The following is a 14,065-nucleotide window of genomic DNA, read 5'->3' on the forward strand; positions in this document are numbered from 1 at the left end:
TTGGAAGTTGCCAGACAAGTTCAAAGAAAAATCCCGAAAATCTCCTTGACGACTTCACATAGTTGATATGAGATCAAACACCCACCAGCATGGCACAAGCATGCATCCTGTGCCACCCAGTGCTGATGAAGAGAGGACTTTTCAAAGGGTTTATGAGTGAGAAGACGCTATCATCATCATTTCATCTGACAAACAAGACACAAGACTGTCTGTTTGTCAAAAACAAAGTGTCTTCACCTAATTAAGCGTCGCAATTGTGCCAAGGCTGGAATGCCTGGCTTCCAAACATCATTAGCCAGTGTTAAGCCCTGGTAGGCTATATACCCTCAGTAAACATTTAGATTTTCTTATTGGAGAAAAAACATTTGCAGACTATGCGGCTGTTTTCAGTGAAAAGGCTCTAAAAGCCCGCTGTGTACAACCTAGGTCAGGGGTCAGCAACCTGCGGCTCTTTGGCCCCTCTCAAGTGGCTCCCTGTGGATTGTTAAAAATGGAAATGAATAACTGTTTTTTGTTTACATTTTCATTTTTATTTATCACTGTTGTAGGTCTATTGTACGATGGTATGACGGAGTATTAGGGTTACATTGAGGAAAAAAAATAAATCTGAGTTTTAGAGAATAAAGTCATAATATTACGAGAATAGAGTCATAATATTACGAGAATAAAGTCATAATATTATGAGACTAAAGTCATAAGTTTACGAGAAAAAACATCGTAGTATTATGAGAATAAAGTCATGATATTATAAAGTAGTAATTTTACGTGTTATTTTCTTTTTTTCTCGTAAAGTTATGACTTTATTTTCGTAATATTATGATTTTATTCTCGTAATATTACGATTTTTTTCTCGTAATGTTATGACTTTTTTCTTGTGAAGTTATGACTTTATTCTCGTAATATTATGACTTTTTTCTCGTAATATTTCGACTTTATTCTGGAAATCTCAGCTGTTTTTTCCCTCAATGTGACCCTAATTCTCCGTGGTACATTTGCACTTGGGCCCTCAGTGCATTAGACTTATATACTATATACTTAGACTATAAACTGTGTTACCTTCATCACAATGTTTTTTTTTTTTTACTAAAATGTCTCTTTTGACAGTAAAGGTTGCTGACCCCTGACCTAGAGTGACCAGGTGTCCCACTTTACGAGGGACTGCACAGCATTTTTATCCCTCGTGCCACCTTCCACACATTGAGACGATGTCACACATTTTCATTGGCTCTTGTTTCCAAGTCAAACCGCTGCAGGACAGACGCTTTTTTCAAAATCTGGCTTTTATCCAACAGGCTGTGAAGAAAGCAGGGAAGGAAGGCTGTCATCGCGGCGCTGTGTTTGCTGTCAAACTGCGCACACGTGGGTCAAGTGCAGGTTAACATTTCACCGTCTCTGCTGCGCCATGCTTAACGGAGAAAATTGCGAGTCACCGCAAAGTCACAAGCTCTGCTGATTTAGGCGGAATATGATGGAAACTACCTCAAAGAAAAGAAAGAGAAGCTACAACAAAGGCTATTTATAAGTAGGTTGAATTGTCGTTGACATTAGGACACTACCTAATGTGGGACACCTAAGCTCCAGTGGGAGTAGGTCTTCCTAAAACCAATCCAAATGTATTTATAAAGCACATTTAAAAACAACAAAAGTTGACCTAAGTGTTGTACAATTAAACATAAAAAATAGAAAAACAACACAACAAAACACTAAAACCAATTTAAAACCAGCAGGACATTAAAATAATACAAGCGTTAAGACCAATAGGAAAGGAAAAAGGATTAAAAAAGGCAACTCTCATGCCGAGCCAAGAGCCAAAAGCCAAGGAATAAACATGTGTTTTGAGGTTTGATTTAGAAACAGGCAGTGTGGGGGACAGCCCAACATGTGGAGGCAGAGCGTTCCAGAGCTTTGGAGCTGCAACTGAAAAGGCTTGGTCACCCCTGAGCTTTAACTTTGACCCAGGGACAGTCAGAAGCAGCTGGTCAGTGGATCTGAGTGTCCTTGATAAAAGATGTGGTTTTAAAAGGTCTGAGAGATCAGTTGGAGCTTGCCCATTTAACGATTTCTATGTTAATAATAAAAATCAATCCTAAAACACACAGGGAGCCAGTGAAGAGAAGCCAGAATAGGGTAGATGAATGAATGACAAAAAATTAAAGCAAATAAAACTATTAATATTTAATGTCTTTCTAATATGCCTAAATGCTTAAAAACTATTATTTATTATTAATTATTATTTATTTATTTATTATTATTTAGAGTCTTATTTTGTTGTTTGATGTTGTTTGATTATCAATGTAACATCCACACATAAGCCGAGGTTTTGGAACAGCAATAACATTGTAAGTGGTAAAATTACTGAACATGGGATTGCACATTTAGCCTCGAGTGTTTCCTGCATTAATTAAGGTGATTTTTAGGCCTTTCAACAGAGTGTTTTTTAACAGAATCTTTTGTGTCCCACATTTCAGACATGACTGTGCCACATTAGAAAATCAAGATTTTGTCTGCAAAAACGTGGCATTAGATCACAATTCTGTCTACCATTTATTTTATGAGTGCGATATCTGCATTTTTTTTTTTGTTTGTTTGATTAGGACACATCCTGTGGATTTCAGAGTGGTACTGGGTTTGGATTTAATGTATTGGCTTCATATCACAATATATTCCAGAAATCTAAAATGCATTTCCACATTAGGCTAATTCACCCTATTTATAAGCTGGTGGAAGGCCATTCTCAGAATTTATTTTTGTGAAATTTGCCAGTTATTTTTCAATTTGTGAGTCTCACAAGAAACGTGCTGTAGAGATTTTACAAGATAAGGGGCAGAATAGAAATGTTTATTATTTAAGTTAGATAGACATTATATCAAGATTGTAGACTACCTCTCAGCCCACATTGTCCCACACAAACATACTCTAGTTTGTCCCATATTTGGTTCGTTGGGATCTGGTCACCTTAGCTCAGCACCAAACTAACTGGTGAACACAGTGCAGCATTTAGCAGCTAAAGTGAGACAGATATTTCCTCATACTAGTTGGTAGAGACCAAAAGCAGAGCTCAAACAGAGTGGTTATTATAGGACTTACATTCAGCATGTGGCCCGACCGAACCACCATTAGTGGCGCCGCGTGCTGTGCAAACGAGGCTTAGGAGCGCGTGTCGAGTAATCCCGGAAGTTTTCTGTGAAGCGCTATCGATTTTTTAATTTTTTAATTTTTTTTTATTTTTTATAATGCTTTCTTTATTGAACACATGCTCATTAACAGAGGTACAAACATACACATAGACAATTAAAAAATACAAACAAAAATAATGACTTATATATTTCATAATACCAGAGATTATGTTATATACATCATATTATAATAATTTAATAATTTAAAAGTCTTAATGTTTTTGTTGTTGTTTTTAACAATGGGTAAGATGGTGTTTGAATTAATAAAATGCAGGAAAGTTGACTTGGTTCCTGACCATTTTTTTCTTATGAATATGAAATTTTCCCAAAAAATAATAAATAATGTATGAGATACGGTTAGGGGCGACCAGATCCCAACAAACCACATACGGAACAAAGACTATGTTTGTGTGGGACAACGTTTTGCTTCTCGTGAGACTGTGTCACTTCATGTCGTATGTCTTCCTGTGTGAAATTGAAAAAATAGATTTAATTGGGTCATTCTCACATATAGGACCCCGATACATAGAGTTTTTAAGAAGCACTGATTAAAACAGAAACAGAAAACAATGATTTGAAGTCATCAGAAACAAATTGATTGACAAAGTCATGAACAATTGGAATGATAGAATGAAGCACCTGTGACAAAAAGTATACCTCTGGGGTCTGCGTTTACCCCGGTGGGTATTAAGGATTAAGGTTATTCTGCATTTTCAACTTGCATTTTGGTGGATGTGTGTTGTTGTGTGAAGACTTATCTAAATTAATTACTTGCACCTGTAGCTTGCAGTTCCCCTGTGTGGACATACAGTTAGTAGTGTTGGGACTTGTTGAGATGCTATTGAGAAGTGTAACTATAGTGGATATAATGCATTTTACTCTGCTAAACTGGTCATATAATGTCAAATAGTGCACCCGGCAAACAAGCTATAGCCAGCCGTTGTGCTGTTAATATGATATTTTATAGTGTACTGGCAACTCCTGATCCAGATACATACTTTCATGTTATTGTTTTGTTATGTGCAGCTTTACCAGTTCATGAGAGATATAGCCGAGTGTGCCAAGTCTGTGCTGACTATCATTCCTCGTACCCAACCACGGCCAGCTCTAGACCTTTTGGTGCTCTTGTCGAAATTCGAATTTGGAGTTTTTCCCCCATAGAGTTCAACACCCCCAGAACCCTAACCCTATAGCCCCATGAACCGCAACACACATCAGACATCATAATGATTTTAAGACAAAAGTTAAGATTTTTATTTGAATAAATAACTGTATTTATATATAATTATTACACGGCTGTGTTGAATACTCAATTCTGATTGGTCAATCAGGGCATTCTTTGGTCTGTAATTTCTCTATAGCAGACCGTTGCTATGGGCGCAGCTCTGATGTCGGACTCTGGAGGACCGTTTTTGTGTCAAAATATTGATTTCTTAAGTAAGTAGTCGTGTAATAAGCGTGATAATGTGCAGCTATTAGGTCAGTGTTGTGAAAGAATCCCCTTCTGTCGGGGATTCTTTCACAACAATGACCGACTCGCTGTACATTATCCCTTACATAAACAATTGGTCCCTGATATCGTTGGTGTGAGAAAGAGAGTTATAGGGGTGAAATGTCTATTTCTTTCTGTCTTTGTTAATTTGTTTATTTGTTTGTTTTTCTTTTTTTGAGGGCGACCAAAACCCCCCCACAGTGTGGCACCCTAAGGGACCGCCTACATGGCCCATGCCTTAAGCCGGCCATGTACCCAACAAAACACAATGCAGAGTCAAGGGGTGTCTGGATGAGTTTAGTTACATAGTTACACGTGACAAGCGGAAACACTGCTTCAGTCAACTCCTTCACTACAGTAAGTCCGGCCCTGTGCTGCTTTCAGTGAAAGCGGTTAACATGGAAAGTTCTACTCTGAAAGATCAGCATTAAGCAGCTGAAGGAGAGAGCAACAGGATGAAAAAAGCTATAATCTGTTGTGGCAGTAAGCAAAGAGCCAACCCAGAAGAGAAAACAAAAACCCAATACCTGTAAAAGCATTTAGCTGAGACCAATTACACATCAGCTGGATCACCAGGAAAAGAAGCTCAAGGAGAAACTGTTCACCCTCTGTCTCACTCCAACGGTCGATTTTTAAAGGAAAAACATTAGTCTGGTAAAACATTGAAAACGAAGGCGGGGTATGGGGCGGGGCGGTGCTCACCTTGCTTCCCTTTCTGGGAGTTGAAAATGCAGTGTTTCAGGCACCACTGTTGGGTATCTCACTTGAAAGTCCACAGACAACCTGGTCATTTTACTTACTTATTTATATATATATATATATGCTTCTGGACTAAGACAAGGCATTAGTTAGGAGGAGGGAGTGTGCTTTTCCAAAATGAATAATGTACAAGTCTACCTGGTTTGCATCCCTCCAGTGTACACCCTGTTAAACATGCAGCAGGCAGAATGTTTTTGGCATCATTGAGCAAACATTCCATAATAACATTTCAGCAAATTGTAATTCAAGTGTTCTGAGAGATAACTAGACTTCTGCTCCTCCTCATGGCTCTGTTTTCAGGCTTTAGAAAATCTAGCCCGTGACGGGAGACTTTGACCAATCACAGGTCATTTCAGAGAGAGAGCGTTCCTATTGGCTGTTCATTCAGCGGAGGCAGCTGTCCATTACTCGCAAACTCCGATCAATTGGTCAAACTATAGGGAGCGCTGATCAAATAACGAATTAATATCCTGTTACTGTTATGCCTATTTCTATGTTTAGCTGTAAAATGAGAACATTTTCTCCAGCTGGTGGGCGGTGCTTGGTATTTCCTCAACTGATCTCAACATGGCTACCAGGTCAAAAACTTTATCATTTTACAGCTAAACAGTACATTACAGGTGTTTCTGAAAACATTTGAGGAGAGAAATAGACATTACAGTAACAGAATGTTGAGCAGCGCCGCCTAGTTTGACCGTTTGATCGGAGTTTGTGAGTGATTGACAGCTGCTCAGAGATGGCAAAGCTCCAGCTCGACGCTGATTGGTTGTTTTCCTCCGGTCTGTGAAATCTTGCAGATGCCATTAGGAGCACCGGAGGACACAGAGACACATATTTTCAGATTACCTGTCTCATTAACTACTTTCAGGATATAGTGACCGTTTTATAAAAAGAAATTAACCATATTTGCTCCAATTCTACCCACTGCTGCTATAATTTTGTTGCAGGTCATGTTTGCCCCAAATCACAAAAAGGAAACAGCCAAGAAATCATAATCAGATCAAAGAAACCATCCACCTGCTGCTCAGGAAGGTTACTTTTCTAGATCTATAAAAATGTAATTGTGGTCACATATCCAGCCTGCAAACTAGCAATTATTATTCTAATAAGTCATTGCAGACATTTCTATTAAATGATACAAGTTATTTACATGTAGGAGGGGCAAAAGGAGTGGAGCAAAAGGAGAGCAAACATAAAAGAAGACAAAGCCATGTTATATCACCTCTGAGGTGTTTTGCTGCCACAGCTCCAGAGGTGTCTGCATTTTTGAAGGAATGGGGATTTGCTTGGAGCAACATAGCACTGCCTATAAGTTAGAGGATTACCCCGGTCCAGGCGGCGGCGGATGCTCAGTGAGGTGTGGGCAAAGTGTGCGGCTGCTTGTGAGAGAGTGAATGTCTGCATGTAGGTGAGAGATTGGGGGAGAGAGGCTGAGCCTGAACACGGTGTCGGTGTCTGTAAACAACCTTGTGTGCAGCACATCGCCTCGGGGTGTGAAAGTCTGAGGGAGAGGCGGCTTATACTCCGAGTAGCTCCAGCTATGCTCTCATGTAGCTCCCCCCGACTTCAGCGTGCCCTAGGGGCTTTATAGGCTTCATGTCAGGATCAGTCACAGATTTGTTAACCTGATTCTAAGAAAGCTTTTTTAAATATAGATACATACGGTAATGTGAACTGCAAACAATGTGTAAAAATAGAAATGAAATCAGATCCGTGGCACTGTTTACACATGCTGGTCTTCTTATAATGTTAAATACAATGTGTTTTATTGCTTCATTACTGATTTGATTCAATTATTTTATATGTGCATGGTACTTTGCTTTACAATGAGGCTCATTCTTCTTCTCTTCAAAAGGCTATACAATCTGTGTATCCAGAGAAAATAAAAAAAAAATATAGCACCATCTGGTGGTGGTCAGTAATCCATTCATCAGAGTAATTAAATGTAATGGGGACGTTTCCCTGCAGCCACTCATTATACAGCGTCACAGGCAAATCTGACTCTCTCGTAATGAAAGCTGTGCTGGGGTAGTTTATCTTTTTAATTCCATTATAGGCGCAGGTCAACTCTACACAATTGACAGTTTGTGGAGTACTTACGCAGCGCCCAGGGACATGCAATTAAAACACTTGACCTTTACTGTCCATAACCGTATTATAGGGTTATTGTTAAACTCAGAAAATGTTAACACTCACATTTTCTCCCATTTGGATATTGTTACTTTTTTATATGTTTTCATTCTATTTCTTATTCACAGTATATTTTTTCTATCTTGATGTTTGGAAAGATCTTTGTACCTTTTTTTTTCATTTAAATATGGTATATAGATAAAGGATATTATAGCACAAGAGATTGAAAGATATATTTTGGTGTAATTAACCAATTAATAGTGAAATTTGCTAATAATTAAGTTGATTAATAGCATAATAATCAAAATAGGATTTTTAGTGGAAAATGAACCCCCAAATCAATACAATTCCAGACTAAAGAAAAATACAAGTATTATATCTGTATTTCTGTAGATATTTTCATGACAAAATCATCAAATTTGAAGTTGAGTAAAGCGACATTCTTTTCCTTCTTTATTCTATAAAGTATATGAGGTTAATTCTATTGAATGTTGCAGAACAATACAATGTCTCTGCTGCTATTTACCTGTCAAGGATCTGTCTATTCATGCCAGCTCAGCTCATCTCTCTTTGTCTGATCCCCCTTTCACAGTCTCTTTTCTCTCTCTGTGTATTTTTCTGTAGTTATTATATGTTACAGCACGGTTACAGTAGCTAAATCTGAAATCTGTAAATACATGTGCAATACAAGAAATCATTCAAATGATGTTGAAACTATTAAAAAAGTAGGCAGAACGTCCAGAGCCGATGTTGCTGCCTTGGCTACTGTTAATATGTAGTGATGAAAACACATGAAAACACATGGAAGTTAAAGGTTATATTAGCCTTCACACAGTGTTCAGATGACATAATATTTCAGTACTACATGATAATGTTTTATGTTTTTTGAATATGTAATGAGTTGATATAGAAAGAGTGACAACATTTTTATTCCTAAACCGGAAAAACAATTAATAAATTTGCCATTTGCGAATCAGCCCAGAAGTTTTACTATACCTGGTATTTTTTGTAGTATATGTTAATTTCAATTGGATGTAGTGTGTTTGTGTAGACTAATAGACTTACGGCATGTGAGATGTATTTCTTTCCATCAGCTAAAAAGTATGACATCATAAAGTTTGAATTATGTAAACAGAAATGAGTGCTAACAGTTAATTTGTCCATTTGTAAATGGTGCTTTGTAATCGATGTCACTGAGCTTGGTAATGTATAAGTATTGAGTATTTGATGAAAAGTTTATCAGCCTATTTTAGCTGTATCTTATTTTCTTTCTTTTTTTTTATTAATTTAGTTATTTTGTTGTTGTTTTTTTTATCCTTTTTTGCATCGGCAATGGACGAGGGTCGGTTGGAGGAAAAATACCAAAATATGGAAGGACAATCATTTACATTTGTGCTTTATTTATATTTTTCTATACACGTGATGTTACTTCCAATAAAATATTACTTAAAAAAAGAAAAAAGTGTACTCAACGGTGCCAGTATGCATAATAAATGTGCTTGATTTTTGAGTGGGCACACAGTGCAATGCACATAAAAAAAAGGATGGCAAAAAATCTCCAGAAACAATAAGTTATTAAATCTTTGTGCTTTCCTCTGTTGAGTTTTCCCAATTCTATATTGCAAATCAGTGATCTCAGTTAACATTTTTCATTAGCAGGTAAGGCTACAAGCTAATCAACAATGTTAACAATCACCATCTACAATACATTAGCAGAGCCTAGAAACCCACCTATTTGGAAGCAATGTCTTGGCAACAATAACGCAGAGCTATTGTTCCCTTTTTCTTCTGAAAACATATCTTTTACAGACAGAAGGTTTATAGAAGAAAAATCCTTGGAGCTCAGAGCTCCACACAATACTGAATTCTATTTATTTAATCACATACAACAACACACCGTATGACGCCATCAGTCCTGAAAACAAGATTGAATTTATATATTTCCATTTTATACTACTTTATGCTTACACTTCACATCAGAGTGAAATATTGAAAATCCTTTTCTGTACTGATTCACACCTTAATGTTTATACAACAGAGCTGTGAAGACTGGTCTAGCCCTGAGGTCATTGTTTCATGCTTTATGCACAGATAACAAACACATTTCAGCAGGCACAGTTTTGCAGAGAAGAACAGATTTGTCCTGAGACATAAACAACCTGAATTGGCATGCAAGCAAGCTCACACACACACACACACACACACAAACACACAAACACATCGACACACACGTCACATAATGTATCCTGTTGCAAGGCCAAATGGTTCCATGGTCATATTTGGAGATGACGGCAGCCCATAAACATGGATTGTGTGCCTTGGCTCCGGTCCTGAACACAAGATTGAATTTGTATATAAGAAGAAGGACTTGAAACCTCAGGAAAGGCCATAGATGGAAGAAAACACCATTATTTTCATCATTTCGCCCCAAAAATAAAGGTTATATATGACTCATAACAGCATAATAGTATGATGTTTTCGATTCCTTAAGCTCATTGTGTTTCAGGTCCGTCATAAGGTAACCTCTGCTGAATCAGATGAATGTAATAATAAGACATGAAGCTACAATTTCATGCATTATTATGTGATTTAAACACATACACAGCCACGTTAAATTTTTCAGAACTAATTTGTGAGAAAATCTCAGAAGATTTGGACATTAAAAAATAGATAAATAAAAAAAAATACCTTCATGCTACTCAGCTGTGGAATATAACTAAGTATATTTACTCTGTAATGTACGTAAGTACAATTTAAGCATTTCCATTTCATACTACTTAAACTACTACTACTACTACTACTTCTATTCCACTACACCTTAGAGTGAAATATTAATCTTTTTACATTTATTTAAAGGGGACATATTGTGTTCATTTTCAGGTTCATACTTGTAATTTGGGTTTCTACTAGAACATGTTTACATACTTTAATGTTTAAAAAAAACTTTATTTTCCTGCTTGAATATACCTGTATTTAACCTCTGTCCGAAATGCTCTGTTTTAGTACATTTCAATGGAATTGCAACAGAATTGCGTTGCTAGGCAACAGCTTGGGTCCATGTTTACTTCCTGTCAGCTGATGTCATTCACATACACTGCAACAGGAAATAAACTGGAACACATTTAGAATGTTTACGTTTAAAACTTTGAAATGGTCTAAATATTGTAGATTTGTGACATCACAAATGGACAGAAATCCTGACAGCTTGTTTCAAAAGCTCAGTTTCTGTATACGGGGTGTGTGTATTTCTCCATGGATTGAGTGTTTTGATACTTTCACATTATTTATATATCACTTAAACCTGCTTTATAATATAAAAGACATGAAAATGTCGTTTTCTTTAAAATATGGGACCTTTAACAGCTGCAGTTAGGTTCAAGGTTCAAGGTTCTGTATTTGTCATAAGTCATATAATTTACTTTGCAGATGATGCTGTTGTATAAAATTAGCTCCACCTCAACCAGCCGCAAAATAAAATGCTGCTTATGCATCAATGCACAGTAATCCAATATTATAATATGTACATAATTATGCAACACTGACAGTTGCACAAGTACTGTTACATTTATAGTATATTTGTACTGCTATACTTCTGGATGTAATTAAAGGAACAATGTGAAACATGTATGATGATCTATTGGCAGAAACGGAATATAATATTAATAAGTGTGTTTTCTTTAGTGTATAATCAGCTGAAAATAAGAACTTTTTTCGTTACCTCAGAATGAGCCGTTTATATCTACATACGGAGCGGGTCCTCTTCACGGAGCCGGCCGCCATGTTTCTACAGTAGTCCAGAACGGACAAACCAAACACCAGCTCTACATAGGGCCATTCACATTTTCACGTTTTTGTGTCAGCCACCGTAGTTCTCCTACGGGTTTGGCATACGGGAGAAGCTTCAGTTGTTTGCAATCTGCAACCTCACCGCTAGATGTCACCACATCCTACACACTGTTCATTTAAGTAGCATTTTAATTGCATGACTTTTACTTGTAATGGAGTATATTTTACATTGTGGTCTTGCTACTTTTACTCATGTAAAGGATCTGAGTACTTCTTCCACCACTGATAAAACCCGACTACAAGTCGATGCTGTTTGAAGAATGCTACGATCTATGATTTTCTCTATAGACGAGGTTATGATGCAGGTTTAAGCACGTACAAACATTTTAATGATTTTTCAGAGTCCTTGCTCTCAAGATCTTAAAATCTCATCTTTTGAGTCAGAATCACTTGCAGTCCAGGTTTTAATCTTGTTTGGATGGGCTTCACGCTGTGGCATAAACTCTGGGTTTTAATTGCTCAAAAAACTGTGAGATCCCCTGTTATTAGTCATTATTCCAAACCAGACGTGTCCACTGCTCGGGGTTGAAAGTAAATACTCGTCTTTGTTGCTATTTTTTTTTCTACTTACAATGCCAGTGCTAATGTGGAGGTGTGATAAAATCAGAGCAGAGAAGTCAACAGAAGAAGCTCACATACTGTAGATGCAACAAGTCGTCAAGTGAAAATGTCACAGCAATTTGTAGCAAGACAAGACCAGTGGAATAACTGGGTATTTTCACAGCATGTTCAACATTTCAATTAAACCCCCAAAGGCAAATGCAGCTTAATACAGAATATCCTTCATTGTTCCTTTTGTCACTGTTAATAATGTGTTTTAGAGTGTGTATATTTCTGGCTCTTTTATTCTGTTTGAGTGCTCTGTCAAGTGGGTTGCATTATTACTCTATGATATTACTTGTCCTGGGAGAGATGCTGGGAGTTTGTGTTTTCCGACGCAACATAATGCTCTACAATGCCACGAGGCTGCAAGAAAGACATCAGAAAAACAACAAAAGAACGTTTGTCATATTCACTTTATTAAGATAATCTCAGACAAAACATATATTTCTTCAGAGGCAACATAGAATTATATGACATCAGTCGAGTGCTGTCTCAAGATTCGGGGCCCATTTTTTAAATGGTACGAAAGCAACACTGCATTTTATACTTGATAAAAATGAAAGCAGACATTCTGACATGTTGTTAAGGCTTCATATTCTTTTGGTAAGAATTCAGAATTTTTGGACATTGTTAAGAGACTGGAGGTGGAAGGATCCGCTGGCATAAATGTTAGGTATCAGTTGTACACCTACACATACAGTATATATACGGCGTACGTGCACACACACAGACTCACACGTTGTGGAGGAGGAAGCTGTTGTCAGAGGTAACGAAGGGATCCGCGGGGTTAACAAGTGAATTAACTGGCAGCCTGTCTGATTTTACTGTCAGTGCTCAGACACAAGTTGTCAGTCACTGTGGCTGGTTTAACACAGGTACAGAACACCTGACATTTAAAAAAAAAAAAATGCTAAAATTAAATGGAAAATAAGTTCTCACTAACCACCGTTTTATATTTGAATGTTCCCTGCACACGCCAAGTTCGTGAGTAGTTGAATAGTTCGCCGGGATGATCCTGGGTGGCGAGACATTCTGTCTTTCAGACTTCCACATCACACCCACTGAAGATAGTACAATGAAAGCAATACAATGTCAGGATGTCAGTATCGGCGGAGATACGCAGTGTTTTTGGACGGCGGGGGGGAATCTTAGAGCAAAAGTCAAACGGGTAAAAAAACAACAACGAACTGTCTTTGACATGTGACGTGACACGCACCGTCAACTCAAATCTATAAGAGAATAAAAAAAAAAGATTACATTACAAAATAAAATTATGCATTCGATAAGTGCCTTGATTACGTCCCAGTTCTCCAAAAATACGTAAAGTTAAGAAAATGGTTCAAAGTAAGAATATCATACAACAACTTACAATAAAAAAACATGGTACAAAAAAACCTACATATTAGACATTACATATGAGTTTACCTCATCATATTGCACAAATACTCAAGTGGCAATTTGTACTGGCCCTCTTTGTTCTCTGTCTCTACACAAATACAAAGAAAATCAGGCAGAGAAACGCACATGCGCACACACACACCGAGTCGGAGAAGGGGGGGGGGGTAATAAGCTACATAGCTCACAGACACTGAGGAGACATTTAACAAACTCATTTGTTTCGGAAAAAACGCAGAATATTTTTTAGATTAAAGTTTGAAGGTGAATAAATTATTTTAACCGAATCAGAAGGCGATTAACTATTGGGAGTGTGAATATATATATATGTATATGCATGTAAAAGTGTGTCAAATGTATATAAAGGAAGATTTTAACATCACAATGTACTGTAAGCTATGTACTGTGGATACAAATTGCTTACTTATACCACAAGACGTGCGATGGGAATGTTTTTTTTAAGAGGTAACAGAGAGGCAATAAAAATATGAAATTTACATTTGTACATTGAAACAAATATCGGGTTCACGGATCAACCGTCACTCTGCAGTTCTAGCCCTCATGAGTCCCCCGTTATGCAGCTTCTGCATAGCGTTAGCACTGCGGCGACTGATGCAGCCCATCAAATGACTCAAATGACAGTTTTCCATATCATTAGGCATGT

This window comes from Sebastes umbrosus, chromosome 19, assembly GCF_015220745.1.
Source record: "Sebastes umbrosus isolate fSebUmb1 chromosome 19, fSebUmb1.pri, whole genome shotgun sequence".
Classification (NCBI taxonomy): domain Eukaryota; kingdom Metazoa; phylum Chordata; class Actinopteri; order Perciformes; family Sebastidae; genus Sebastes; species Sebastes umbrosus.